Below are 25,273 nucleotides of genomic sequence, written 5' to 3'. Positions count from 1 at the left end.
CGCAGTGTTAATTCAATTCCAACTAAGTTCTAATTCAGACAATAAAAGTTAAGCAAATTTGAAAATACAGCATTGCGAGTAGTACATGCTCTTTGGCATACTACTTAGTTCTGTTAACACTGAGATTCACAACGTGCGATATAATGCTTAAACCCACATGGTTAGTCTACTTGTAAAAATATCCAGGGTGGGTGGGTGAAGTGCAGAAGTCTGACATACTATGTTAGGAAACGAGATTACTGGAAAATGTTCAACTAGTAACAAATTAGTGCAGTTATTTTAAAGTTACGGTGAACTTCATTCTAGTCGTCTAAACAGTTTGTCTTGAAGCTAGATTCCCTGCTTTTATGTAGTGTCCTGTTGCTGTAACTTGGAGATAGAATTTCTTTAATTGTGCAGTTAGGGTATGAGGGGTTGAGACTTGGGTGCAGGTTTTAGGGTGTCCTCATGGTGTTGGAGTGTGGAGAGTGACTCACAAGCAGCTGGTAGGAAGGAAAGCCGAATTTTGTTGAATCTTTTCTTCATAAAACACCATCTATTTCCTGGTCTAAAAAGCAAAAGGGTGATCCTGCTTCTCATCTGTGGACACTTGCAATTTGTCTTTTGGTAAGTATTTTCTCCCTCCAGGCTGCTTTTAATGATTTGCACATTTCAGTGGTATAAAAGAGGAAGTTGGTGTTACAATATTTGATTTCCTCTAGGCTTATGTACATGTTTATGGAATATTATTGTTTTTTAGTATATGATGTTGGACATATATAAGATTACACTTCTGGGCTGAGCATGGTGGCTCATGCCTGTAATCCCAGCACTTTGGGAGGCTGAGGTGGGTGGATCACCTGAGGTCAGGAGTTTGAGATTAGCCTGGCCAACATGGTGAAACCCCGTCTCTACTAAAAATACAAAAATTAGCCAGACCTGGTGGCGGTGCCTGTAATTCCAGCTACTCGGGAAACTGAGGCTGGAGAATTGGGAGGCAGAGGTTTCAATGAGCTGAGATTGCGCCATTGCACTCCAGCCAGGGAGACAGATTGAGACTGTGTCTCAAAAAAAAAAAAAAAAGATTACAATTCTGGTAACTCTAGTCAAAAGTCACCAGTAACCAGTACTGTAGCTACTGATATGGCTTACTTATAAAAGGTTAGGAAAATTTGTTTCATCCAAAAGCAGTGTAAGGAGTTAAATAAGTTAGTCATTGGGGGAGGTTGTATAAATTCTGTCTTATGGATGTCTTTAGTACTAATAATATAGTTAAAAGCTTTTGTGATTGCTATATATATATGAAAACACTTTTTTTTTTCATTCTGTGTGGAGGGTAGTGTTTTTTGTTGTTGTTCTTTTGAAATGTGCTTCCCTCCTCTGTCCTAAACTTATGTTCCAACTGTTTGAAACTGATTAACAGGTAGATTTTTGACCTTTTAATTAAAACATTAGTTTGTGAATGATCAACATTCCCTGATAAGCTTTTCACAGGTTGCTAAGAGAAACAAAAGTTCTGTGACTTTTAGTAACTACAGAGATTGCAACTTAGAAAGGAGCCAGGGAGAATGTTTGCTGTATCTGTTTCCAGTGGAGAAAAACAGCAGCTAACATCTTCAGTTGAGTTTGTGAGTCTGGAATCTTGTAGTCTCTTCCGTCAGGTCAGACCTTGAGCGGACATTTTCACACACCCTATTAGGACAGCAGTGCAAAGTCAAATGATAGTAGGAGTGGGAAGTTAGCGTAAGTGAATTTAGGAAGAATAATGGCATAGGTCAGCTGATAAATGGCAGCTGACGTTGAACACAGTGTGTGTGACAGTTTCCAGAGGGTGGGAACAGGGGCTCCCTGGAGAGTACCTGCCATAGCTGAAGGGGCAGCTGGGCCTTGGCCAGTTCTCTCTTTTTGTCTTTGAGAAGCCAGCGAAGTGTTTTTTTTTTTTTTTTAATGTAAAATGTTCCAGTTTTTAAATATTGGTGCTAATTCAGATATATTACCGAACATGTTGTAGTCCAACACTGCAGGCTCAACAAACCCCATTTGTGGAGTGCTTTTTTTCTTCCTTTCTTTTTTCTTTTTAGACAGGATCTTGCTCTGTCATCCAGGCTGGAGTACAGTGGTGAGATCACACAGCTCACTGCAGTCTCGACCTCCTGGGCCCAAGCGAACCTCCCACCTCAGCCTCTCCAGTAGCTGAGACTTTAAGTGTGCGCCACTGTACCTGGGGTTGGGGAGTCTCACTATTGCTCATGCTGGTCTTGAACTCCTGGGCTCAAGCAATCTTCCTGCCTTGGCCTCCAAAAGTGCTGGCATTACAGGCGTGAGCCAACACGCTCAGCCTGGTGTGTTTTTTTTTTTAGATGGAGTTTCATTCTTGTTGCCCAGGCTGGAGTGCAGTACCATGGTCTTGGCTCACTGCAACCTCCGCCTCCCGGGATCGAGCTATTCTCCTGCCTTGGCCTCCCATGTAGCTGGGATTACGCCCTGCTAATTTTTTTGTATTTTTGGTAGGACAGGGTTTCACCATGTTGGCCAGGCTGGTCTCGAACTCCGGACCTCAGGTCATCTGCCTGCCTCAGCCTCCCAAAGTGCTGGGATTACAGGTGTGAGCCACACGCCTGGCCCTAGGGTGTTTTTTGGCCTCCAGGCCACACCGTCCCACTGTGCTGGAGATGGCCTCCAGTCTGGTGGAGCAGCATGTCTGTAAAGTGAAATGTGTGGGCGTGGTTGTGCTAGGAGCTACAGGAACTACTTCCTGGTGGCCGCGGACTGTCCTAAATGCAAGCTGAGATTTTGCTTCTTCCTGTGATTAATGTGCAGTTCCATACACTTTTATTTTGTCTACATACCGATGATTACTTACCGGCATCGTATTTAGTGGCCATGCTACAGATTCCTAAAATTGACATCTTTACCAAAGTTGACTGACTGATGACTCCAAGAAGTTTTTTTGCCACTCAGCACTCGGCATCCTTCCAGAGCTACAGCCCATGCCCACTCTCAGTGGGATTCCTGTCATCTTTGTTTTGAATCAGTCTTGGTTTTCAAATGCCACTTTTACCACATTTTAATTACTAAGTTACTGTTAGTTTAAAATTATTATTATCAAATGGGTTTGTTATTTGGTTAATTCTACTATGTATAGTGAATGATGCATACATGTATCGATAGTATTTTCAGCCTGCAATTTTCAAATAACTAGACATACATGAATTGTAGTTCAAAATGAATCATTCACAGACCTTTGACTAAAACAGATATGTATATATCTCTCCTATTTGTGTTTAACTGTGATTAAACACAGTTAATCACAGTTAACTGTGATTATTATGTTCCAACTGTTTGAAACTGATTTTCTTTTTTTTTTTTTTTTTTGAGATGGAGTTTTGCTCTTGTTGCCCAGGCTGGAGTGCAGTGGCAGGATAGGATCTCAGCTCACTGCAACCTCTGCCTCCCAGGTTCAAGTGATTCTCATGCCTCAGCCTCCCAAGTAGCTGGGACTACCAGTGCATGCCACCACGCCCAGCTAATTTTTTGTATTTTTAATAGAGATGGGGTTTCACCATGTTGGCCAGGCTGGTCTTGAACTCCTGAGCTCAAGCAATCTTCCCACCTTGGCCTCCCAAAGTGCTGGGATTATAGGCTTGAGCCATCACACCCTGCCAGAGGGATCTTTTGAAAGTGTGAATCAGATTCTGTTACTTCCTTACTGGTGGTCTCCATTTGCTTTCCTGTGCTTAAATTAGAACGCAGACCCTCTCTCTGGTTCACATAATCCTTCATCATTTGGCCCCTACCTGTCTTTTCTGCTTCTTGGATAGAAACTCCTGGAAATCTCTTCCCCTGAACTTTGCACACCTGGCTCCTTCTCGTCTTCCCTACTCAGCATCTAGGTCCCTTTCTCAGAGAGGCCCACCATCACCCCATCTGAAGGAGCCACCCTGTCACTTAAAATCCCTCGTGATGGCTTTTTAGTTCTATGATGTTTTTCTCCCTACTTCCTGCTGGAGGTGTGAGCTTTTCATCATAAAGCAGGGACCTAGTCTAGTCTATGCTGGTCCATAGGATAGTAGTGCTTGGCACATAGTAGGGATTCAATAAAAATAGACTGATAAAAAATGGATAGTTTTTTATCAGTATAACATAGTATTTTTATCAGTGTAAAGTTACCTTTATGGCTCAACAGCATCATAAATTGCCTAGTGACCATTACCTCCATGTTACTGATGAGGCATCTGAGGTTTTAATTGAATGGCTTGCCACAAATTACATAAGTTACATGGCTAGCAGTGAGAGGAAGCGGAACATGTCCAGAGGGAGAAACAAAGTTTAGTTCAAAACAAAACTGTATCTCTCAGCATGTCTCAACTGAAAAATTTATGTTATGAGGTCATGGGGTCTAAAACAGACAGCAGACCAGCATTCGGCAGACAGAATGACGCTCGGTCCGCTCACGGCACCTGCCTTGTGCACCGGGGCTTCCCCTAGACCCTTTGCTGGGATCCACGAGGTCAAAACGGTTTCCATAATAATAGAACACCATTGGCCTTTTCCACTCTGTGGATATCTGCACTGACGGTGCAAAAGTGATGAATCAAGACAGCCGTGCCAAGCTGTACTAGTAGTTCCTAATTTCTTTGCCATGCCCTTGGAGAGAATGTCCTTGATAATAAAGCGGTGAAAGTGGTGACTTTGACTGAATCTTGACTCTTAAGCACACATCTTTTTAAGACTTTGTGTGCTGCTCCTTCTGCTGCAGGCCAAGCCCAGTGGCTGCCTGGAGGAGGAGCATCTGCTGCCTTCATAGACACAGCATGTCCCAAAGGAGTCACCGACAGGCTGCGTCTGGATGTTCAGGCCTGTGTACTCGGCAGATGTGTTCTTGCAAATGAACTCAGTGAGCTATCACTTCAAGGAGTACAACTGACAGTATTTGTTGCCAGTCATGAAATTTGAACCTTCGAGTGAAAATTAGTTTTGGAAAACTTGTGTCTGCCGCTGTGAGCTTGGCAGCTTCCCAAGACTTAAAGATGTTTCTGATGAGATCCATGGTGATATTAACGAATGGAATTAATACTGTAGAATGAAATGTGTCCACATTTGGAACATCTACGTAATTCAGTGAACCAATATTTCCAGATGACCAATCCATGATATTACAAAATCATCCATAGGTAAAAGATCCAGTCAATGTTAGAACAGTGGATTTTAACACAATAGGGTACAAGAAGTTCACCAGTAAGGCTTGGGATAGGTGGGGTTTTTTGTTTTTGTTTTTGTTTTTTTTGAAACAGAATCTTGCTCTGTTGCCCAGATTGGAATGCAGTGGCATGATCTTAGCTTGCTGTAACCTCTGCCTCCTGGGTTCAAGCAATTCTCCTGCCTCAGCCTCCCAGGTAACTGGGATTACACGCGCCTGCCACCATACCTGGCTAATTTTCGTATTTTTAGTAGAGACGGGATTTTGCCATGTTGGCCAGGCTGGTCTTGAACTCCTGACCTCAGGTGATCTGCATGCCTCAGCCTCCCAAAGTGCTGGGATTACAGGTGAGAGCCACCGTGCCCCGCCTGATGTTCTGGGGTGTGTGTGTGTGTGTGTGTGTGTGTGTGTTTGTGTGTTTTCTTGTTGTTTATTTCATGGCTCACTGCATCCTTAACCTTCTGGGCTCAAGTGATCCTCCTGCCTCAGCCTCCTGAGTAGCTGGGACTACAGGTACGAGCCACCACACCTAGATTTTTTTTTTTTTTTGATTTTTTGTAGAGAAGGGGTCTCACTATGTTGCTCATAGTGAGAGTTTAAATATTTTATTCAAATAGATTTCAACAGAGCTTTAAGAAACTACTGCTTACTGAGTTTTGTTGTAATATCAAAGAAGAATATTCTCAATTATTTGGATGTTCTGACACTCCTGCCCTTTTAAATTATGTGTCTTTGTGAGGCCGGATTTTTCTCACATACTCCAACAAAACAACGTATCTCAACAGATTGAGTGTGGAAACAAAAGTGAGAATCCAGTTGTCTTCTGTGAAGCCAGATATTAAAGAGATTTGCGAAAATTGAAAAAAAGCCACCTGAGACAAGTGATAACTGATAATTTTTGAAAAGAGAGTTATTTGTAGAAATATTTATTTGAATATATAGTAAGTTTATGATTTTTAAATGAATTCAAAAATATGTCAATTTTTTTTTCTGTTTTAACCTTCAATACAGACCATGTTGATAAATGAAACTGATAAAAAAGCTCTTTGGGGTCTTCAGGAATCTTTCAGACTGTCACGGGGCCCTGCTGCCGGACGTTTGGGAGTTATTAGTGTCGTTAGAGGAAAGTGGGCCTCATCCTTAAATCAGGAAGAAGGGCTTAAGGATATCAGGTGGCTGGTCAAAACTGTCAGGCAGGGCCTTGAAATGAAGTTAGGTAAGAAACATGAAGCACCGTGGTTGCACTCTCCATGCCGGCTGCATAAGGGGCTGTCGAGGTCTCCACTTGGAGCTGGGAGGATGTTTGTGAAGGGCCTGTGTGACTGTGAGGGCAGGGGCCTTACATGTGGCCACGTAGTCCCCATCAGGGCCTCCTATTGCTTCAGACTTCTATCCTCCAGAGGGAGAGGCGCCCACCCAGTAGCTCTTCTGCTGGGAGTGGAGGAACGTCTACTCTGTGCGGTGAGGAGGAGGTGGCTGGAGGTTCAGTCAAGGTGCACAGCTCACGGCAGCATCCTGTCCCTCCAGGGCCCTGCGGCCTAGGCAGACCCACAGACGTGTTAGTACCGAATTACAATACACAGGTGTAGGTATCAAGCATAGTAATTACAGGAGAATGACATTATTACTGGGAGCATCTTGATTTAATATTAACTAAGTAAATCATTTGCATTGAACTGCACGTATGAAAGAAATCATTCACACTGACCAGCATTAACCTTCCGGCAGCCAGCCACTGCATGTAGTTGGTGATGGAGAGCTGCCCCGGGATTCCAGCTGGGGAATTGTGCATACGTTTGTGTTTTGAAATATGTTGTTGGCTGTGGATGGAGTGGAGGGATTGGAGAGGGTGAGACTGGAGGTGGGGCACCTGGTGGAGGGGGTTGTGCTAATCCAGGTGAGAAACCCTGCGGGCCGGGCGTGGTGGCTCACACTTGTAATTTCAGCCTTTGGGAGGCTGCACTGAGAGGATCTAAAAATATTTTATTTCATTTTTTTCAATCTAGGTAGATGCTCTCTTTGTGGTTCCTGAGACTCATATGAGACACATGAGCGCTTGTGTGATTGGAAGGGGAGTGGCCTTACATGTGGCCATATAGCCACCGTCAGGCCTCCTCCTGTTTCTCCAGAAGTCTGTCTCACCCCTCTCCAATCCCTCTACTCCATCCACAGACAATAAGATATTTCTAAACACAGATTTATGCACAACAGTTCCCTAGCTGGGATCCTGGGGCAGCTCCCATCACCGGCTACATGATGAGCCCATGATCAGACCAACCTAAGCAACAAAGTGAGGGCCTGTCTCTACGAAAACTAAAAATTAGCCGGACATGGTGGTGCGCACCTGTGGTCCCAGCAACTCAGGAGCCTGAGGCAGGAGGATCACTTGAGCCCGGGAGGTTGAGGCTGCGGTGGTAAGCTAGGATTGCGACACTGCACTCCAGCCTGGGTGATAGAGTGAGACCCTACTTCAATAAAAACAGCAAAGAAAGAAACTCTGGGAGCCGGAAAAGAGGCAACTGCAGTAGGAATGGACGACAGAGCATGGATTCTACTGATTTAAAGAAGGTAGAGATAGAATGTGAGGTGGGTGGGTTCCAGTGGGCGGAGTTTATGGGTCTGGTGTAGACTGGCTGGTACAGTTCCGCTCTTTTTATTTGCTCTTGAAGTGGATATACTTTTCATTAGTCTCATATGAGTTTCAGAAGCACAAAGAGAGCATCTCCCTAGATTAAAAAAAACTCTTTAAAAAAGATGCTGTGGTCTGGGCGCGGTGGCTCAAGCCTGTAATCCCAGCACTTTGGGAGGCCAAGGCGGGTGGATCACGAGGTCAAGAGATCGAGACCATCCTGGTCAACATGGTGAAACCCCGTCTCTACTAAAAATACAAAAAATTAGCTGGGCACGGTGGCACGTGCCTGTAATCCCAGCTACTCAGGAGGCTGAGGCAGGAGAATTGCCTGAACCCAGGAGGTGGAGGTTGCGGTGAGCCGAGATCGCGCCATTGCACTCCAGCCTGGGTAACAACAGTGAAACTCCGTCTCAAAAAAAAAGATGCTGTGTTCCGTTTTGAACAATGAACTGTGGAAGAGTCTTGAAATAGATAAGAACATTTCCTCCTCATTATCACCCTGTGGCATTCTAGAGTTAGAGTTTTAACAAGATAGCACTTGGATTATACACCGGAGGTGTGCTCCAGGTTTCTGACTCCGTCCTCCTCTTATTCAAATGACTTTATTTTTTGAGATGGAGTCTCACTCTGTGACCAGGCTGGAGTGCAATGGCGTGATCTTGGCTCACTGCAAACTCCGCTTCCTGGGTTTAAGCGATTCTCCTGCCTCAGCCTCCAGAGTAGCTGGGATTACAGGTGCACACCACCATGCACAGCTAATTTTTGCATTTTTAGTAGAGATGGGGTTTCACTATGTTGGCCAGGCTGGTCTTGATCTCCTGACCTCGTGATCCGCCTGCCTTGGCCTCCCAAAATGCTGGGATTATAGGCATGAACCATTGCTCCCAGCTCAAATGACTTTAAAAAGACATTTTGGAGGCTGAGGTGGGAGGATCACTTGAGGACAGGAGTTCAAGATGAGCCTGGTCAACATGGTGAAACCCCATCTCTACTAAAAATACAAAAATTAGTCAGGCGTGGTGATGTGTGCATGTAATCCCAGCTACTTGGGAGGCTGAGGTATGAAAATTGCTTGAACCCAGGAGGTGGAGGTTGCAGTGAGCCAAGATCATGCCACTGCATTCCAGCCTGGGTGATAGAGCAAGACTTTGTCTCAAAATAAATCAGTAACTCAATCAATCAATCAGTCAATCAATTAAAAAGATAAAAAGGTACTTTGGTCATTTACAATACTTGTTTCAGGAGAGCTGAAGTTTGATACCTTTTTCTAAGTCTAAATATATGGAAAATGCTCAGGTGCGGTGCCTCACGCCTGTAATCCCAGCACTTTGGGAGGCCAAGGAGGGTGGATCACTTGAGGTCAGGAGTTTGAGATCAGCCTGGCTAACATGGTGAAACCCTGTTTCTACTAAAGATCCAAAAATCAGCCAGGCGTAGTGGCACATGCCTGTAATCCCATCAGTTTGAGAGGTTTAGCCACAAGAATCGCTTAAACCCAGGAGGCAGAGGTTGCAGTGAGCTGAGATCGTGCCACTGCACTCCAGCCTGGGTGACAGAGTGAGACTCCATCTCAAAAAATAATAAATGAATAAATAAATGAATGGAAAATGCCATTTCAGTAAATATTTGGCATTACATGTCAATGCTTAACTGTGTTCTAGGCTGGACATGCTGGCTCATGGCTGTAATCCCAGCACCTTGGGAGGCTGAGGTGGGTGGATCATTTGAGCTCAGGAATTTGAGACCAGCCGGGGTGATTTGGTGAAACTCTATCTCTACAAAAAATACAAAAAATTAGCCGGGCGTGGTGGCATGCACCTGTGGTCCCAGCTACTTGGCTGGCTGAGTCAAGGGGATGGCTTGAGCCACGGAGGTTGAGGCTGCAGTGAGCTATGATTGCACCACTGCACTCCAGCCCGGGTGACAGAGCTAGACCCTGTCTCAAAAAAACCCTGAAACCCTTAAACTTGTCAGGTACTGGTAGGTGTGACTCTGCAGAGAATTTTCATGCCTTTAGAGGCAGAACAGGAAACAGTTAAAGAGGAGACAGTCGCTGATAACAAGTTTTAATTTTACTCAGCTGTCGGTATATTTTTCAGGTGTGTCTATTGTCTTTGACTAGTACTTTTTGTATTTTAAAATGTTGGTATAATTTGAAACTGCTGGAAAACCTGTAAGGATAGTGTCATGAGCTTCCGTATAGCCTTTGCCGGGTTCCCAGGTTGTTAACGTCTTGCCTTGTCTACTGTCACCCTCCGTTGACATAGTCAGACTGAGCTGGAGATGCTGTCCCACTTTTACTCCTAAACTCTGTGTCCGTCTCCTAAGGGGAAGGCCATTTCCTTAGGTCAGCACAGTGCAGTTGTGAGAGTCAGGACATGTGTCATCGATGTGTGCTGCTGGCCCTCTGTTCGCGCAGGTCAGATGTTGCTGTCTGCCCAGCAGTGCCTTCATTATGCCCCGCCCCTCACCCGGGATCACGTGTGGCATTTGGTGGTCGTGTCTGTGTAGCTCACCTTAATCTAAAGGAGTCTCTCCGTCCTTTTGAGACTTTCTTGACCTTGATTTGTTTTTAATTATGGTGAAATGTACCATCACCATCTTTCAGCTCACAGTGCAGTTGCAGTCAGCACATCACCTGCTTGTGCGGCCGTCACCAGCAGCCGCCGCCAGAAGCTTCCCATCTTCCCAGACGGAAACTGTCTCCATTAAATACCAACTCCCCATTGCCCTCCCGCAGCCCGTGGTAGCTGCTGCTCACCTCGCTGTCTGTGAATTTGTTGGCCTTGCGTGTTGTAGAATGCCCTGAATTTGAGCTGTCTAGTCTCTCCTCATTCTCACACTGAGGTGGGGCATTTTGGGTAATGATGCGCCTTTTTCAGCGAATCGCGTCGGAAGCGCACGACGGTGCTTTGCCCCAGTGCTGCCATGCTCATTTGATCCGTTACGGTCAAGGCCTTTCTTGCTGAGTGAGTGAGCTGCCCTTTTGCCATACCAGGTTAGGAGCATGTCCTGACCTTCCAGCACAACCAGAGGGCCCAAGCTCCCTCTGCCCTCCCTGCCCCAGTCCTGGAATTAGCCTTTTCTCCAAGGAGCCCGGTTCCTGTTAGTGGAGAATGGCATTGAGAAGCCAAGCGCGTGTGCATGTAGAGCTGGGGCTGCGTGCATTGCCCTTGGTGTGGCACGCGTCTCCTGTTAACCCTCTGAGCAGGAGAGAGAGGATGGCGCTCTCTGTGTCTGCTTTATCTCTGTTTCTCTGTGTATGCCAGAAACCATGGATGCATAGAGAGAGCTCCAGTACAGCTCCTCACCATGACACGTTCTGCCCTTCCCACTTTTCCTGCTACCACTCCCTCCCCTGCCATGGGAAGGCAGCTCCATGGTCCTCATTTAATCCTGGGCTCAATCCTGGAACGCACAGAGGGAGCCTCCGAATGGCTAACCCTGCCACTTGGGAAAGCAGCACTGCCACATGGCTGACTTCGTTGTTTTCTGAGGTAAACGTTACATACGGTGAAATGCACAGACCCGGGCTATCTGAACAGTCAGCTCATGCTGTCTAAAGATAAGTGTCAGCATGAGTCAGCGTTTTGTGGGGAAATCACTGTTTTACATATATGGCACTGCACGTGGGATTGCGTGGGGTGAAGGGGATGGAAGATATGGTTGTGGCCCTGTAGGAATTTACATCTTATTAGAGAAAAACAGCATTCTTATACACAGCTGAGTAAAAGCACAGTGCGGTAATGATCGGCCCTTGAGGAACAAGGTAGCGATTTCAGGAATTCTGCTGCTGGCCCTCGAGATGGTATCTGTTCTGCACCAGAGACTTGGCTGAGCTCTTGCTGGGTGGGATGGAGTCCATGGTGGCTGAGACGAAGATCTGTGTGCTTAGGTGGTGTGGTTGGAGGAGCAGGGCAGAGGGTGGACAATGAATTCACAAATGACTGAAATACAGAATTTAGGCAATCACTGTCGAGCCCCTTCTCTGTGCCAGGTGCTGGGCTAAGTGCTGGTGATACCATAGTGCATGATTCCTGCGTTGAAGGCGTTTACCAGTCTATCAGGGCAGAGAGATGACTGCTGGTGGCGGCTGGATGGGCCAGGTGGAGAAAGGCCTCCTGGAGGTGGGAGCTCTAAGCCAGTAGCTGAAACAGAGTCGAAGGGAGAGGGCGGAATGTTCAGCCGGAGGAAACGGGACATGCAGGAGCTGGGAGGTGAGTGAGCAGGGTCTTCAGGGAGCGCCATTGGGGGCCTCCTTTGAGGGGCCTCCTGTGAGGGGTCTGCCCTCGCGCTCTGGGAGCCAGCTCATGCCTGCCCGGCGCTCGGTGCCTGCCATTCCTGTCCCACACTGCCACTCCCCAGCACTTGGCTGTGTGTTTGTCTCCCCGCTAGGATGTTGTGTAGAGAACAGGGGCTCTGTGTTCACTGCTGAGTCCGAGGCTGCTCCCAGGGTGACCAGCAGGCAGTAGGTGATCAGTAACTGTTTGTTGAGTCAGGAAGAAAGCAGAGATCCTGAGAAGCGAAGAGCTAAGAGGTCTGTAGTCGGGGGCCAGGCAGGACAGATCCTGACTGGCTTGATAAAGGCCACAGGAATTTGGATTTTATCTTAAGGACAAAAGAAAGCTTTTAAAGCAGGGTGGTGACATGATCAGAATGGCATTTTATTTTAGTTTATTTTTAGTTTTTTTTTTTTTGAGACAGGGTCTCACTGTGTCACTCAGACTGGAGTGCAGTGGCACCATCGCTGCTCACTGCAGCCTCGACCTCCCTGGGCTCAGGTGATTCTCCCGCCTCAACCTCCTGAGCAGCAGGGACTACGGGCATGCGCCACCATGCCTGGCTAAATGTTGTATTTTTTTGTAGAAACAAGGTTTCACCATGTTGTCCAGAGTGGTCTTGAACTCCTGGGCTTGAGTGATTCAGCAACTCAGCCTCCCAAAGTGCTGGGATTACAGACATGAACCACCTCGCCCGACCCAAGATGGCATTTTACAAAGATCCCTGTGGCTGCACACTGGGATGTGTGAGTGTGTGTATATGTGTCTGAATGTGTACGTGTCTTTATGTGTATGACTGTATGTGTGACTATATATGTGTGTGAGAGACTGTATACATGCGAATATGTATGTATGACTGTGTGTATGTGCTTGTGTTAGTCTGTAAGTGTATGTGTAGGTGTGTGTACATGTAAGTATGTGTATGCTTGTGTGTGTATGTGTGTGTGTGTTTATGCATATGTATTTATGTGTCAGTGCATGTATATTTGTGAGTGCACGTGTGTGTTAGGGAGGAGCATGGGGTTGGGTGGGGAATATCTTGAGGGTAGGAGGAGATGAGGGTCTGGTGGCTGCTTGGGCTGGGAGTGACAGGCCTGGCACCCAAGAGCCCCTGGAAGCAAAATCGAGAACCTAGGTGACTGCCTTGGTGCAGGAGGAGGCAGGTGACACACAGGCTCCTAACTGGATGTAGGAGAGAAAAACAAGATACACCAGGCATTTGGAAAGCCAAAGATCACGTGTTTGCTTGTGGAAACGTACAGAATGTTTTGGTGGGATGTCTTGAAAGTGTGGCCTGAAACGATGGCTGATCCTGTCCCCTCGGTGTCTGGCCTTCGTTTGCTCCTGCTACACCTTGCTCCCTGCTGAGGGGCTGGGTGGTCACGACAGCCTCCCCAGTACACGGTGAGCACCTTTTAATTCGGTGTTTTCTTGGAGAACTTTTTATTTTATCCTTAAAAGTAGATCAGACAAGGCTGGGAGTGGTGGCTCATGACTGTAATCCCAGAAATTTGGGAGTGGATCGCTTTCAGTCAGGAGTTTGAGACCACCCCGGGCAACATGGCGAAATCTCATCTCTCCTAAAAACATAAAAATTACCTGGGTGTGGTGGCTGGGACTACATGCCTGAAATCCCAGCGCTTCAAGAAGCTGAGGCAGGAGAATCGCTTGAACCTGCGAGTTTACCTACCTACAGGTGGCACGTGCCTGTACGTAGTCCCAGCTACTCGGGAGGCTGAGGCAGAATAGCTGCTTGAACCGGCGGGGCAGAGGTTGCAGTGAGCCAAGATCACGCCACTGCACTCCAGCCTGGGCGACAATGAGATTCCATCTCAAAAACAGAGCAAGACTCTGTCTCAAAAAAAAAAAAAAGTAGATTGCACAAGCAGTTTAAAGATATATCAAAATGAAACTACTGTCAAAAAGTTAAATCAGATTTTTCCTTCATTTTCTGTAAGTCCTTGCCCAGGTCCAGATGTAGTTTTCAGCTAGGTGTGACTGTCTCCTGCCTTGTTGCAGATGTCCTGAAGGGACTTCACGTTGGCATATGTGGCTTCATCGGGTGGGCTGCCATCCTGCATCAGTAGTAGACCGTTTCCGTGCTTTCTGGTCTGTTGCTGGTCTGGCCTGGCAGGTGGCAGAGCCTGGGTCAGACCTGCAGTTTGGCCTCAGGGCTCAGGCTCCAGAGAACCGCTGTGCAGTCTTTTACTTCATTCACACAGCTCTTTTCACCAAGATGTGTTTTTACTGGGTCGGCAGGCATGAATGTTTTCCCTGAAGAGTTTGTTTTTTTTTTTTAATTTTTTTGAGACTGGGTCTTGCTCTGTCACCCACGCTGGAGTGCAGTGGTGCGATCATAGCTGACTGCAGTCTTGAACTCCTGGGCTCAAGCGATTCTGCCGCCTGATATCGGGGACCACAGGTGCACACAACCACCAACCTGCTCTCAAACTCCTGGCCTCCAGTGATCCTCCTCAGCCTCACAAAGTGCCGGGATTACAGGCATGAGCCACCGTGCCTGGCTCCTCAGGAGATTTTGTTCTTTAAATAAAACTTTAGACTGAAAATGGTCTTAATACTTGAAAAACATTTTAACTTTTTTTTAAATTGGAATAACCCACTTCCTTGAAAACTTGATTTTATTCCTTCAGATTACAAAAGTAACACATATCATTGTAAAATGTTTAGAACAACCTATAGAAAAACATAACAATGAAAGTAAAATTTACATAAAATCCCACTGCATCCCTTGCTATGGTTTCAGTGTTTGTGTACCTCCAAAATTCATGCTGGAATTTAAGCCCCCAGTGAAACAGTATTAAGAGATGGGGCCAGGCCGGGCGTGGTGGCTCACGCCTGTAATCCCAGCACTTTGGGAGGCTGAGGTGGGCAGATCACAAGGTCAGGAGTTCGAGACCAGCCTGGCCAATATGGTGAAACCCCATCTCTACTAAAAATACAAAAATTAGCTGGGTGTGGTGGTGCGTGTCTGTAATCCCAGCTACTTGGGAGCCTGAAGCAGAAGAATTGCTTGAACCTGGGAGGCCAAGGTTGCAGTGAACTGAGATCACGCCACTGCACTCCAGCCTGGGCGACAGAGTGACACTCATCTAAAAAAAAAAAAAAAAAAAAATGGGGCTTTTTGGAGGTGATTAGGCCACAGGGCTCTGCCCTATGGGTGGTATTGGTATCTTCTGAAAGGGGTGGAGGGCACTAGCTGGGCCCTTTTTGCCTCTCTGCCTCCGGCCACATGAGGTTGCAGCACAATCACAGCCTAGCGCAGCCCTCACCAGACCCCCACCCTGCTGGCACCTTGGTCGTGAACTTCTCAACCTCCAGAACCGTGAGAAATAAATTCCTGTTATTTATGAATTACCCAGTCTCAGATATTTTTGTTGTAGCAGCAGGGACGGACCAAGGTGCCACTGCTGATATTTTGGTGTCCGCTTCTCTGTCGGGCAGGGCCTGAGCTGGACCGTGAAGGATGGGAAGGGTTGGCTGGTTGGTGTAGAGGGAAGGAAGGCGTGTAGATGGGGCCCAGCTTAAGTGACAGGAAGGCCCTTTCGGAAGTAGGAAGTACAGTAGGAGATGGCACTCATATCTATCTTAGGCATCAATACAATTTGCTAAAAAATAAATTAAGGCCAGGCTTGGTGGCTCATGCCTGTAATCCCAGCACTTGGGAGGCTGAGATGGGTGGATCACCTGAGGTCAGGAGTTTGAGACCAGCCTGGTCAACATGGTGAAACCCCGTCTCTACTAAAAATACAAAAATTAGCTGGGCGTGGTGGCGGATACCTGTAATCCCAGCTTCTTGGGAGGCCGAGGCAGGAGAATCACTTGAACCCAGGAAGTGGGGGTTGTAGTGAGCCGAGATCGCACCACTGTACTCCATCCTGGGTGACAGAGTGAGACTCCATTTCAAAACAAAAACAAAAACAAAAACGCCAGGCATGGTGGTGGCACTTATGGTCCCAGCTACTCAGGAGGCTGAGGTGGGAGAATCACCTGAGAGCCCAGGGAGGTTGAGGCTGCAGTAAGCTGTGATTGTACCAGTGTGCTTCAGCCTGGGCAACAGAGTGAGACCCTCTCTCAAAAATAGATAAATAAACTAATTAATTAAAAAAAAATAGGCCAGGCACGGTGGCTCACGCCTGTAATCCCAGCACTTTGGGAGGCCACGGTGGGCGGATCACGAGGTCAGTTCAAGACTAGCCTGGCCAACATAGTGAAACCCCATCTCTACTAAAAATACAAAAATTAGCTGTGCATGGTGGCGTGCACCTATAATCCCAGCTACTCAGGAGGCTGAGGCAGGAGAATCTCTTGAACCTGGGAGGCAGAGGTTGTGGTGAGCCAAGATCGTGCCACTGCACTCCAGCCTGGGCAACAGAGCGAGACTACATCTCAAAAAAAAATTAAATAAATAAAATAAAAATAATTTTAAAATTTTACAATTCTATATTCTTTTTTTGTTTTGAAATCAAGATATTTGTTTTAGTCAGGTTCTTTTGGTTGCAAAGAAGAGTCTCACTTAAATTTCCTTAAGCAACTGTTGTTGTCTGAGGATGCCCAGCATATCTTAAGTGCTGGATGAGTTGCCTCAAAGTGAGGCACCCAGATCAAGAAACGAACAGCCCCGCCCGCCCTGAAGATCCTCTGTGCCCCTCCGTCGCTGTCCAGCCCTCCCCAGGAAGCCTTGCCCCTGACGTCCAGGGCTGTGTGACCACACTTTAGCTTTCGGTTTCTCACTCAGCATTGCCTGTGAGACTCATCCATGCTGCTCTATGGCCATGCTGTCACTCCCTTGGACCGCAGTTAACTCCCCTGCTGATGGACGCTTGCGTGGTTTCCGGCATTGAGGCTATTAAAATTGTGCTGGAGGGAACTTTCTCTCACGTCTTTTGGGTGACATATATCTAATGTGTCTCTGGTGTTGACCCCTAGGAGTGGAATTGCCGGGAGACAGAGAATACAAATGTTCAGCCCTAGGAGAGACTGCCACACTGTTCTTATTTTGTTATTTTTCATAATAAAACAACGTTTATTTTGGGTTTAGAGGTACATGTGCAGGTTCGTTACATAGGTGAACTCATGTCGCAGTGGTTTGTTGTAGAGTATTTTGTCACCCAGGTATTAAGCCTAGTACCCAATAGCTGTTTTTCTGATCCTCTCCCTCCTCCCACCCTCTACCCTCAAGTAGGCCCCAGTGTGTGTTTTCTCCTTCTTTGTGTTTGTGTGTTCTCATCATGTAGCTCTCACTTGTAAGTGAGAACAGGTGGTGTTTGGCTTTCTGTTCCTGTGTTAGTTTGCTAAGGATAATGGCCTCCGTGTTCCCACAGAGGACATGATCTTATTTTTTTATGGCTGCATAGTATTCCATATCATATATGCACCATGTTTTCTCTTTTTAATATGCTGATTTCTGGCATGTACCACATTTTCTTATCTAATCTGTCACTGATGGACATTTATGTTGATTCCATGTCTTTGCTATAGTGAATAGTGCTGCAGTGAATGTAAGTGTGCGTGTCCTTATGGTAGAAGGATTTCTAGCCTCGTGTGAGAGTCCCAGTTCCTCCATATTCTTGCCAACATCTGGAACGCATGTTATCTTGAAAGTTTCATAGAAAAAAACTTACACTCCTTACGCTTGAGACTTGTACAGATGATACTAGGAAGTATTTGTGACACGGGAGAGTCTTTGTAACTGTTGCATGACTGAGCCAGGGCCATCAGTGACTTTGTGAGATGTTTGGTGGAATAGGGAGCTTCGTAGAAGCTGAATTGCCGTGGAAATTAATAATTGCTAAGAAGGCAAAGGGACGGGGAGATGGCGGTCACACACCACGGGGGTGGGGGTGTGTGGGAGGAGCAAGGTGGACTGGTGGCTGAAGGAGGCCACAGTAAACCAGTGTCTTCTCTGAGAAGGAGCCAGTGCAGGAGAGGGAGTCAAGGCAGGGGAGAATGTGGTGAAGGGAGACAGACTATCGTGGAGGGGGAGGAAGAGGCTCTGCCTGTGGAGGGGGCGGAGCCCCAGGTCTGGGAGGGGAAGAGGCTCTGCCTGTGGAGGGGGCGGAGCCCCAGGTCTGGCAGGTGGAGGGAGGCGTGGGCGCGGGAGCTGTCTCGCTCTGCACTTTGTATCTCTGTATAATTCGCAAACATTTTAAAACTTGGATTAATGTCTCTAATCCTGCAAAGGCCCTAGCAGGCACATTTTGTTACAGTTGAGTAAACCGAGGCTGTTTGGACAGCCAGCCAACCTTGCCAAGTTCTTTGGTTGTTACGTGGTGAGCCAGGAGCTGCATCGTGCTCGTGCAGCTTCGGCGCCCGGGGTCTACACTGCTTCTTGCTTAATTCTGAGTGCAGCCTTTCTGGCAGTTTCTCATTGATTTAAAGTCCCTCCTTACATAGAGTCAGACAACTTTGATTGTCTTTTTTAAGAATTGAAGAGGCAACATAGTTTTATCTAAGAGAATGGGCTTTGGAGTGCGAGTGACCTTGCTCCGAGCTGGCTCCTCGGCTCTCTAGCTGTTTGCTCCTGGGGCTGAGTCTTAGTGTTTTCATCAATCAAGTGGGTCTGACTCCTGCATAGCGCGGCTGTAGGGATTAAACAGGGGAATACTGGGAAGTCCCCTGGGACTGCCTGACTGTAATTAAGAGCCCAGTGTGTGGTTCCTGCCTCGTGTCGTGGTCGGCTTCCGTGCGGTGAGTGAAGATAGTGCGGTAACTCTGTATGCGCTGTTATGGAGAGGTGTCCCAGATATGTTACTAAGCATAAACAACGCAAAACAAGGCACAGAACAGGGTTATGGTATGTCCTGGCCTCAAGTGATCCTGCCTCAGCTTCCCAAAGTGCTGGGATTACAAGCATGAGCCACCATGCCCAACCTATACCTCTTTATTTTTTTGGTGGTGGTTCTAAGGTTTTCAATGCTACATCTTTAAGTTATCACAGTGTACCTTCAAATGATATTATACCACTTCACATGTAATATAAGAACCTTATAGAAGAGGGGGGTATCCTGTTCCCCCATCCTTTTGCTATTAATGTGATACATTTTATTTCTACATATTATAAACCCCACAGTACACTGTTATTATTAAAATAAAGTCCATTATCTTAGAAATAAAGTAAAAAATAAGAATATCTTTTACGTTAACCCACATATTTCTATTTCTTTTTTCCTTTCTTTCCTTTTTTTTTTTTTTTTGAGACGGAGTCTCACCCTGTTGGCCAGTCTGCAGTGCAGTGGTGTGATCTTGGCTCGCTGCAACGTCCGCCTCCCAGGTTCAAGGAATTTTCGTGGCTCAGCCTCCCAAGTAGCTGGGACTACAGGCATGCGCTACTATGTCCAGCTAATTTTTTTGTGTTTTTAGTAGGGACGGGATCATGCCATGCTGGCCACGCTGATCTGGAACTCCTGGCCTCAGGCAGTCTGCCTGCCTCAGCCTCCCAAAGTGCTGGGATTACAGGGATGAGCCACCGCATCCCGCCCGTGTATTTCTGCTTCTAGGCTTCATCCTTTTTATAGCTCTAAGCTTGGGTCTGCTATCCTTTTCCTTCAGTCTGAAGAACGCTCACTTTGCGTATAGTACTGGTTGTGTGGCCACGCATTTTGTCAGCTGTTTGTCTGAGACTGTCCCTATTTCACCTTTATGCCTCTAGCCCTTTAAGGATGTTCTGTTGCCTCAGGCTTGCTTTGTTCCTGAAGTCTGCTGTCGGTCTTTTGTTCTCCGGTGTGTAATATTCTTTTTTTCCTCCAGCTACTTTAAAGATTTTTTCTTTGTCATTGGAATTTAGCAGTTTGATTACGATGTACCTTGGTGTGATTTTCTTTGTGATTAGTCTGCTTGTGGTTCATTGACACTCTTGGATCTGTAGGATTATACTTTTCCCTAAAATTTTGGAAAATGTACTGCTGTTGTTTTTCCAGTTTTCCTCTCTCCTCCCCATTCCCCCTCAATCCTCCACAGCTCTGCGTACATTTATTTTAGATGCTGATATCGTCCCACTGAGGCTCCCCGTTCCCTCCACCTTTTTTTCCTCTGTGATTCATTTGAATTGTTTCTGTTGTAATGTCTGCATGTTCTCTCATCTATTCTTCTGCAGTATCTAACATACTCTATTTTATTTTTATAGAGACAGGGTCTCACTATGTTGCCCAGGCTGGTCTTGAACTCCTGGGTTCAAGCGATCCTCCTGTCTCAGCCTCCCACAATTATAGGTGTGAGCCACAGCCTACCACGCTCTTAACCCGACTCATCTGATGTATTTCAAAATTTCGGATGTTAATTTTTTCTCTCTATTAAGTCCCATTTGGGTTTCTTTCTTCATATTCATGTTTTCTTTTAAATCCTCAAGCAAATTTGTAATATAATTTTTTTTTTTTTTTTTTTTTTTTTTTTTTGAGACGGAGTTTCGCTCTTGATACCCAGGCTGGAGTGCAATGGCGCGATCTCGGCTCACCGCAACCTCCGCCTCCTGGGTTCAGGCAATTCTCCTGCCTCAGCCTCCTGAGTAGCTGGGATTACAGGCACGCGCCACCGTGCCCAGCTAATTTTTTGTATTAGTAGAGACGGGGTTTCACCATGTTGACCAGGATGGTCTGGATCTCTTGACCTCGTGATCCACCCGCCTCGGCCTCCCAAAGTGCTGGGATTACAGGCTTGAGCCACCGCGCCCGGCCTGTAATATCATTTTAAAGATCTTGTCTGTTATTTCCTCGTCAGTCTGTTTTGGGTGTAGATGGACTGATTTTCTTATGGTTGCAGATCAGGTTTTCCTGCTTTTTCTTACCTCTAGTAATTTCTGATTGGATGCTGGACATAGTGTTACGTTGTTGAGCATCTGTGTTTTGTTTTCTGCATTTAAACAGTGTTGAGTTTTGTTCTGGCAGGAAGAATGCAGGAGTAGGTGCATTCTTACAGGGCTTGTTTTCTGTCTTTTAAAAGCAGGTCTAGGCCTGGTGCAGTGGCTCACACTTGTATTCCCAGCACTTTGGGAGGCTGAGGCGGGTGGATCATTTCAGGCCAGGAGTTCAAGACCAGCCTGGCCAACATGGTGAAACCCCGTCTCTACTAAAAATACAAAAAATTAGCTGGGTGTGGTGGCAAGCGCCTGTAATGCCAGCTACTCGAGAGGCTGAGGCAGGAGAACCTCTTGAACCCAGGAGGCAGAGGTTGCAGTGAGCTGAGATTGAGCCATTGCACTCCAGCCTGGACAAGAGCAAAACTCCGTTTCAAAATAATGGATGGATGGATGAATGAATGAATGAAAGTAGGTCTAGGTCGAGGATTGGGAAACTATGGTCCCTTGCTTGCTTTTATAAATAAAGTCTTTTGGAACACAGTCCCATTGTTTGTGGATGGCCTATGTCGATTTCATGTGACAGTGGTAAAGTTGACAAGTTGAGGCAAGGCCTATATGGCCCACAAAGCCTAAAATATTTATTATCTGCCCATTTACAGCAGAAACTTTGGTGACCTCTGGTCTAGAGAAGCCTTTACTTTCGGTCTAGCTTAGCCCTGTGCCTAAGGGTGGAGTCTTTCTGAGTCTCTGCTGAGGGTTGTGGGGGCTTCCTGAGGTCCCTTCATTTTTCCCCGTTGGAGTGTGAATGTTTCTCACCTGTTCTGCTTCCGCTTCCCCTGTGCTTGCTCTCTGCCTAGCCTCCTGGAGTCTCACCAGCAGCACACCCTGCCTTGCATTCAGCCAGGGACTCAAGGGGCCCAGCTGTTTCTGGAGCCCCTCCATGTGGCTGTCTCCTCCTTGTTACTCTGCCCCTCTCGTTCTGGCTGCCATGAACTCAGATCTCTCTCTCCTCAGCTCAGCGACTGTCATGGTCCGCACGGGCCCCTGTCGCTCCACGCAGAAAGCTCCTGTGTCATGGGACACACCTCATTTGCCTTCCCTCTCTCAGGGACCACGTTCCTCTATGACACGTTGTTCAGTGTCTGAAGAAGTGTTTTCTGTGCTGTCTTCAGTTTTCTAGTTGTGTATGGTGGGAGGGCTAGGCTGTTACTACTTAGTCCATCTTTTCCTGGAAGTGGAGGTCCCCCTAAGTATGATAGAGAAGGGGCAAAGTGAAGGAAAGTGCTAGAGAGATGAATGATACGTGATGGGGATCGCCTTTTATTAAGTAGGTTAGAGTAGCTGATGGTTTTTTTTTTTTTTTTTTCAGATAGAGTCTTGCTCTGTCATCCAGGCTGTAGTGCAATGGTATGATCTCAGCTCACTGCATCCTCTGCCTCCTGAGTTCAAACGATTCTCCTGCCTCAGCCCCCCAAGTAGCTGGGACTATAGGCATGTACCATCACCCCTGGCTAATATTTGTATTTTTAGTAGAGATGGGGTTTCACCATGTTGGCCAGGCTGGTCTCAAACTCCTGACCTCAAGTGATCTGCCTGCCTCAGTCTCCCAAAGTGCTGGGATCATAGGCGTGAGCCACCATGCTCGGCCTGATGGTTGATTCTTTTTTGTTTTTTTTTTTCCAAACTGTTATATGACATGATGGTTGATTCTTTACAGTTAATAAGTTGTTATGTATTAATGAGTTGTTCTTTCACTGAACCTAATTTTCTTCCCCAGTGGAGTTTCACTTTCCAACTTACACACGCATTAATATTTAAGATTACATTGGTGTATCACATTAATAGTACAGATTAAAGTTTGGAAGAGTTCAGCTTTCATGGTCCCCAGACAACTCATTTACAAGGCTAGATTTAGAGTTTCTCTTTTCTCTGATCGAAACATTTGCATTTCATGTGAGCTTTATAAAGCCAGGTAGGTCAGAGGTTGAAACTGAAATAATTGTGAAACATGTAAGAGGATTTGAGGATAAAATCCTCCCTGTTTTGGTGTTACAGATCTAAATTGGGCACTTAGTCATGTCGTGCTGGAGTGCCGGATTTGGCTCGCTACCTTAAAGGTTTAGTGAATTACACAGAAATCCTCTTTTGGTGTTAATAATTGTTCAAGTCCTGTAGAAAATGGTCTAATTGCTCTTTTCATTTAGCTGTTTTGTTTAAGAAAGTCCTTTCTAGTCTAATTTGATTTTTTTTCTTTTTTAAATTAGGAAGTAAAGAGTACAGAAAACATCTATTTACAATTCCGTCAGTATTTATGAAAACATTTATTTACAATTCCGTCAGTATTTATAAAAGCATCTATTTACAATTCCGTCAGTATTTATAAAAACATCTATGGATCCCCAGCCCAGTCAAGATGTGGAATATCTCAGTACCCTGGAAGTCCCTTCTGTGTCCCACCCTGTTCTCAGTTACTCCTTTTCTTCAAGAGAAAATACTTTACTTTTATTGGCAGTAATTATTTCTTCACCTTTCTTTTGAGGTGGGTCTCATTCTGTCTCCCAGGCTGGAGTGCATGGTATGATCATAGCTTAGTGCAGCCTCCACCTCCTGTGCTCAATGGACCCTCTTACCTCAGCTTCTCAAGTAACTGAGACTACAGGTGCACACCACCACGCCTAGCTAATTTTTTGTATTGTTTGTAGAGACAGGGCTTCACCATGTTGCCCAGGCTAGTCTTGAACTCCTTAGCTCAAGCAATCTGCCTGTCTTGGCCTCCCAAAGTGCTGGGATTATAGATGTGAGCCACTGTGCCCAGCCTCTCCACTTTCATTAATGGTTTTCCTACCTATGTGTGCCTCTCTAAAAATTGTACTTCAGTTTTTCATGTGTATGTGTGTTGCTCCTTTTCTCAGTATTGTATTGATAAGAATCAAGTGGTTGAGAAAAACATTCAGGTATGCCGTCGGCATAGAATAACTATTTTAAATTCTTTTTTAAAAAAAATCAGGTGGTGAATATATGTTGTTTACATGTGATATCTCATTTCATGTATATATCACAATTTACTTATCCATTCTATGGCTGAACAATGTTGAAATTAGCATTATTTATTTATTTATTTTAGAGACTGAGTGTCACTCTGTCACCCAGGCTGGAGTGCAGTGGCACCATCATGGCTCACTGTAGCCTCGACCTCCCAGGCTCAGGTGATCTTTCCACCTCTGCCTCCCAAGTAGCTAGGACCATAGGCGGTGCCCTCATGCCTGGCTGATTTTTCTTTGTATGTTTTTGTAGAGTTTTGCCATGTTGCCCAGGCTGGTCTTGAACTCCCGGGAGAAATGAGCATTCTCTTATATTCTGGTACACATAAACAGGCAGAACATAGAATCATGTATCTTCTTCTCCTTTTTTTTTTTTTTTTTTAAAAAAAAGCCTGTTCAAGTCTTTTGCCCAATTTTCTGTTGAGTTGTGTTTTTCTTACCGATTTTAGAAGCTTTTATGTATTTTGAATATGTATTATGAATACCTCCCAGCCTGGGCAACATAGTGAAACCCCATCTCTACTACCAAAAAAAAAAAAAAATTAGCTGGGCATGGTGGTGCATGCCTGCAGTCTCAGCTACCTGGGAGGCTGAGGCGAGAGGACGGCTGGATCCCAGGAGTTCCAGACTGCAGTGAGCTGAGATCGCACCAGCACGTTCCAGCCTGGGTGACAGAGTGAGACCCTGTCTCTAGAAAACCAAAACCAAAACCAAATCCCAAAATCTTTCCACTGGGAGCCTTGTTTTTTCATGTTCTTTGTGGGGACTTTTTACATTCTCCACTTTAATGAGGTCAGATAATCAGTCTGTTCCTTTAAGGTTAGTGCTTTTTTCGCATCTTGTTTAAGAACTCTCTTTCTCCCTTGGTAGCGTGAAGGTGAACTCCTATATTATCTGTTAAGGCTTTATGCCTTTTCTTTCCCGTTTAAGTTTTGTGTAAACTTTGTGTATGCTTTAAGGTAGGGATCTGGTTTCTCATGTGGATACCTAGTTGTCTTAGTAGATTTCTGTGAAAAGCTCATCCTTCTTCCTCAGCTGCAGTGCTCTGTCATAGGCCAAGTGACCCGTGTAGGTCTGTTTGGGACTTCCTGTTTATCCTATTGATTGGATGATGTCACTGGTCAGCCCAGCACTGCTATGTTTGCTTTCATTACTAGGGCTTTATAAAAAGTCATCTGAAGGAAGCACTTGAATTCTTGAGAACGTCTTGGCTATTCTTGTTCTTTTGTTCTTCATATAGGTTTAACAATTAGCTTGTTGAGTTCAAAGGAAGAAAATTTGGGGGGTATTTGATTGGGATTGCATTGAGCCTATACGTCAATTTGGAGA

General features: G+C 45.9%; 1 protein-coding gene across 2 annotated transcripts in view; it reads left to right on the top strand.

Moving 5' to 3' along the window:
* The window catches only part of RPTOR (regulatory associated protein of MTOR complex 1), a 427,638-nt gene that overhangs the window by 1,144 nt on the left and 401,221 nt on the right, over nucleotides 1-25,273 (top strand). The window lies entirely within an intron of this gene.

Source organism: Aotus nancymaae, unplaced genomic scaffold (genome assembly GCF_030222135.1).
Source record: "Aotus nancymaae isolate 86718 unplaced genomic scaffold, 86718_ANA_hifiasm-v0.15.2.pri h1tg000089l, whole genome shotgun sequence".
Lineage (NCBI taxonomy): Eukaryota > Metazoa > Chordata > Mammalia > Primates > Aotidae > Aotus > Aotus nancymaae.
This window is presented reverse-complemented; position numbering and strand designations above follow the sequence as displayed.